Below are 6,000 nucleotides of genomic sequence, written 5' to 3' on the forward strand. Positions count from 1 at the left end.
CCTGAATTTTTACCTTGTAGCTTCCAGAATCCCAAGAGAATAAATTACTGTTGTTTGGAGTCATCTAGTTAGCAGTGCTTTGCTACGGCAGCCCAAGAACCTAATTCAACACCCTCACAGGTGGTGCTGGATATGGTATCATGTTCTACCCCTTCCGTCTAAGAAACACATGCAAGAGACTTTTAGGAAGTGTTATCAGTGGTACAGGGCTTTCTAGGTGTCTCAGTGGTAAAGTATCCACCTGTCAATGCAGGAGACACAGGTTCTATCCTTCAGTTCATTTCAGTTCAGTCGCTCAGTTGTGTCCGACTCTTTGCGACCCCATGAACTGCAGCACGCCAGGCCTCCCTGTCCATCACCAACTCCCAGAGTTCACTCAGACTCATGTCCATTGAGTCAGTGATGCCATCCCACCATCTCATCCTCTGTCATCCCCTTCTCCTCTTGCCCTCAATCTTTCCCAGCATCAAAGTCTTTTCCAGTGAGTCAGCTCTTCCCATCAGGTAGCCAAAGTATTGGAGTTTCAGCTTCAACATCAGTCCTTCCAATGAACACCCAGGACTGATCTCCTTTAGGACAGACTGGTTGGATCTCCTTGCAGTCTAAGGGACTCTCGAGAGTCTTCTCCAACACCACAGCTCAAAAGCATTAATTCTTTGGCACTCAGCTTTCTTTATAGTCCAACTCTCACATCCATACATGACCACTGGAAAAACCATACCCTTGACTAGACGGACCTTTATTGGCAAAGTAATGTCTCTGCTTTTTAATATGCTGTCTAGGCTGGTCATAACTTTCCTTCCAAAGAGTAAGCGTCTTAATTTCATGGCTGCAATCACCATCTGCAATGATTTTGGAGCCCAGAAAAATAAAGTCAGCCACTGTTTCCCCATCTATCTGCCATGAAGTGATGGGACCAGATGCCATGATCTTAGTTTTTTGAATGTTGAGCTTTAAGCAACTTTTTCCACTCTCCTCTTTCACTTTCATCAAGAGGCTTTCTAGTTTTTCTTCACTTTCTGCCATAAGGGTGGTGTCATCTGCATATCTGAGGTTATTGATATTTCTCCCAGCAATCTTGATTCCAGCTTGTGCTTCTTCCAGCCTAGCGTTTCTCCTGATGTACTCTGCATATAAGTTAAATAAGCAGAGTAGTGACAATATACAGCCTTGACATACTCCTTTTCCTATTTGGAACCAGTCTGTTGTTCCATGTCCAGTTCTAACTGTTGCTTTCTGATCGACATACAGGTTTCTCAAGAGGCACGTCAGGTGGTCTGGTATTCCCATCTCTTTCAGAATTTTCCACAGTTTATTGTGATCCACACAGTTAAAGGCTTTGGCATAGTCAATAAAGCAGAAATAGACGTTTTTTCTGGAACTCTCTTGTTTTTCCGATGATCCAGCAGATGTTGGCAATTTGATCTCTGGTTCCTCTGCCTTTTCTAAAACCAGTTTGAACATCTGGAAGTTCATGGTTCACATATTGCTGAAGTCTGGCTTGGAGAATTTTGAGCATTACTTTACTAGTGTGTGAGATGAGTGCAATTGTGTGGTAGTTTGAGCATTCTTTGGCATTGCTTTTCTTGGGATTGGAATGAAAACTGACCTTTTCCAGTCCTGTGGCCACTGCTGAGTTTTCCAAATTTGCTGATATATTGAGTGCAGCACTTTCACAGAATCATCTATCAGAATTTGAAATAGCTCAACTGGAATTCCATTACCTCTACTAGCTTTGTTCATAGCGATGCTCAGGTTGGGAAAATCCCTTGGAGAAAGACATGGCAACCCACTCCAATGTTCTTGCCTGGAGAATCCCATGGACAGAGAAGCCTGGCAGGGCTACAGTCCATGGAGTCACAAACAGCAGGACACAACCTAGCAACTAAACAACAACAGCAATCAGCGGTACACCATATCTTACCTAGAGATGTAGTTTTGGCAGTTGTTTTCATCAGATCCCAGCTTGTTGGCTATCCTGCTCAACTCCTCCCCCAGTGCCTATGCTATCAGACATCTTAGTGGAAGCCCTCACCATATCTTGCCTAGCTTGCCAAGTCCCCTCAAACTAATGGGTTTCATCATTCCTCTTGTGAAAAATCTCCATTGAGAGACTTCCCTGTAGATTCAGTGGTTAAGAATCCTCCTTCCAGTTCTGGGGACTCAGGTCTGATCCCTGGTCAGAGAACTTAGATGCCAAATGCCACAAGGAACTCAGGCTGCACCCTGCATTGAAGACCCAGTGTAACCAAAAAAAAAGGTAAAAATCTCCATTCGTTACCCAGGCCTGACAGAAAAATTCCAAGGTCTTTAACGTGTGATTGGAGAATCTGAGTAATTTCATCACAACTCATCTCTATCCTGTCTGCCCTCCTTCCCTAGCCATGTGCCCTATACCTTGATGACACTAAATGTATTACTGTCTCTGGAGTTGTCATATAGAAAACAGTAGCTCCAGGGGGCAGACAGCATCAGCAGACAGTCTGAGAAGGCCTTCATCCTCGATGGCCCCATCCTCAAGTCAGAAGACCCAAGCTGCGGTCTTGATTTTTGTCTCCGATTCAATGCACACCATGAGGATTCCAGACACGGGGCTGGCATCTCACCCACCTGCAAACCAGATTTGTGTCAAGTTCCCATCCCGTTTCTGACTCTGACTTTTCACATGAGCGGACTGAACACCGGGCCAGATGCATGATGAGTTAAGAAAGGGCAAATGGCCACTGGGAGTTTGTTCACTAACGGCCACCACCTCCGCTGTCTTGCCCACCTCTCCATGTTGCTGCTTCTGCCCGTGCTGGTTTGGTGACTGTGCTGTGTAACACACAGGAGGAGGGGGAGGAGGAGGGAAGTTATGGAGAAATGGGGTCAGAGGCTGGGCGATCAAACCACATCGTGAAACAGAAGCTGTGATGCAGCTCCCAGAACCACCTCTGGCCACAGCCCCCCCAGGTCTGGAGGACAACCCTTCGCTTATACTGACGGGAGATCCCTCGGCCATAAACTGATGGGTACAGTGTACACAGCTTACCCCTTACCTCAAGGTGGATCAGCTCTGCAGTGCGATTTATGTCCCAGAACCTTCCCCAAATGGTTAACCCAAAGCTACGCGTGACTTGAGACTGCATCCTGGCTGGACCCTGGCCCTTCTTGATCCTGCTTCCCTCCCTCTCTTAGGTTTTTTCTGAGAAAGTGGCGTGAAAGTGAAAGTCACTCAGTTGTGTCTGTTTGTGACCCCAGAACACTGTCTGAATGAATTATGTTCAGAACTTCCCTGGGGGTCCAGTGGGAAAGAGTCCACCTTGCAACCTACTGCAGAGCATGTGGAACTCTGCTGGATGTTATATGGCGGCCTGAATGGGAGGGGAGTTTGTATATGTATGGCTGAGTCCCTTTGCTGTTCACCTGAAACTATCACAACATTGTTTTTTTGAATTTTTTACAATATTGTTCTATGTTTTGGTTTTCGGGCCTCAAGGTATGTGGGTTCTTAGCTTCCCAATCAGGTTCTTAGCTTCCCGATCAGAACCTGTACCAATGAAGCCTTAACCACTGGACCCCCAGGGAAGTCAAACAACATTGTTAATTAACTATATTTCAATACAAAAAAAAAGTTAAAAAAAAAATCCAGGACTTCCCTGGTGGTTCAGTGCTTAAGATTCTGTGCTCCCAATGCAGGGGGCCTGGGACCAATCTCTGGTCTTGGAACTTGATCCCATATGTCACATCTAAGACCTGGTTCAGTTCAGTTCAGTTCAGTTCAGTTCAGTTGCTCAGTTGTGTCTGACTCTTTGTGACCCCATGAACCGCAGCACGCCAGACCTCCCTGTCCATCACCAACTCTTGGAGTTCACCCAAACCCATGTCCATCAAGTCGGTGATGCCATCCAACTATCTCATCCTCTGTCATCCCCTTCTCCTCCTGCCCTCAATCTTTCCTAGCATCAGGGTCTTTTCAGGTGGCCAAAGTATTGGAGTTTCAGTTTCAGCATCAGTCCTTTCAATGAACACCCAGGACTGATTTCCTTTAGGATGGACTGGTTGGATATCCTTGCAGTTCAAGGGACTCTCAAGAGTCTTCTCCAATGCCACAGTTCAAAAGCATCAATTCTTCTGCACTCAGCTTTCTTTATAGTCCTGGTACAGCCAAATAAAAAATAAAAATAAACTAGAAGCTACCCTGCTTAAAAAAAAAAAAAGAAGAAGAATCCTCCTTGCAATGCAGGAGACTCAGGTTTGATCCCTGATCAGAGAACTAAGCACCCACATCTCACAGGACGTCTAAGCCTGAATGCCTCAACTAGGGAAGTCTACGTGCTGCAATGAAGACCCAGCTTAACCAAAATTGAAAAAAAATTTAAAAAATCAGTGACTTTCACAAGAATGTCCCTCTCAGGGTCTGCTTCTGGGGACTTGATCTAAAACAGGCCCTTTTAATAAATAAATAAACAAATAAAAGTAAAATACCATGTATGGGTAAAACATATATGGGAGCGTGGGGATGAAACTCCAGATTCATTCTGAAAAGGAAAAGGCTGTGTGTGTCCATTTGTAGGGGAAGGAAGCACAGCTTCCTGTTTGTCCTTGGAGTGCAATAAACTGAGCACTTTCCTGGTATCAAAACCCTATTTTCTCCTGATTCATTTCCTACATCACAAGGAAGCTGACAGCTTCCAAAATAAGGATCAGTCCCATGTTCTTGAAAAGCAGTGTTGATCATGCAAGAAAGTCCATCCTCTTTGAAGATATACTAAAGGGACCAGAAACTGCTTTGAATGAAACTCTAGTGTGAATGTGGTCCTTTTCCTTTCACTAAACAGATTGATCTGTTGAGTCCAATTCAAAAAGGCCACAAAGGCCCAAACTGGCCAAAGTCACAAGCCTACAGTAGCCACTCAGGTTCCAACTGAGAAGATCACGCTTAATAAAAATGGTCATTCACTGGAAGGACTATTCACTGGAAGAAATGATGTTGAAGCTGAAGCTCCAATACTTTGGCCACCTGATACAAAGACCCAACTCATTGGAAAAGACCCCAATCCTGGGAAAGATTGAAAGCAGGAGGAGAAGTGGGCAACAGAGGATGAAACGGTTGGATAGCATCACTGATGCAATGGGCATGAACTTGGTAAACTCTGCGAGACAGTGAGGGACAGTGAAGTCTGGCATGCTGCAGTCCATGGGGTTGCAAAGAGTCGGACATGACCGACGGACTAAACAAAAGCAAAATATAATATAAATATATATAAATACAATATATAACAAAAAACTCTCCTGGGCCCATGCCCTGCTCTCAGGCAAATCTATTGTATCTTCCAGCACGGTGGTTATTGACACAAGCTCTGGAACTAGCCTGTGTGTGTTTGATTTCTGGCTCTGTCCCTTGGTGGCTGAATGGCCCAACCTCAACATCCCTGTCAGTTAAATTAGGGGCTCCTGTATTATTAAATGCATTAATACAGGAGTTGAGCAGAAACCCATGTACATTCCATGATGCAGTTTAGTAAGTTAACTTGTTATTATCATAATAAGCAATTGCTCACTCATTTAAGGGCATGTGGGTCCCCCTCAAAATAGCTCTACATATTTGAGCAAAACACTTAAAGTGTTTCAAGCTCTTAAACACTAGGTTCAGCCCTATGCCTTCTGAAGTCCTTTCCAGACCTAAAATAGAGCTCAGCCTGGTTCCTATTCCAGGTCCTGAGCTACAGTTATAACCAGGACATATTTCTCATTGATTCATATGAGACTTGTTTGTGTTTTTTTAATGTTCATTTTATTTACTTATTTTGCTGCACCATGTCTTAGTTATAGCACACGGAATCTTCAGTCTTTGTTTCAGGATCTTTAATTGTGGCACGCTAACTCTTGGTTGCGTCATGTGGGATCCAGTTCCCTGACCAGGGATGGAACCCAGGCCCCCTGCCCTGGGGGTGCGGAGTCCTAGTCATGTTCCCATATGAGATTTGTGATGGATGGATGACTTTGTGTGTCAGCTTG

Source organism: Ovis aries, chromosome 2 (assembly GCF_016772045.2).
Source record: "Ovis aries strain OAR_USU_Benz2616 breed Rambouillet chromosome 2, ARS-UI_Ramb_v3.0, whole genome shotgun sequence".
Lineage (NCBI taxonomy): Eukaryota > Metazoa > Chordata > Mammalia > Artiodactyla > Bovidae > Ovis > Ovis aries.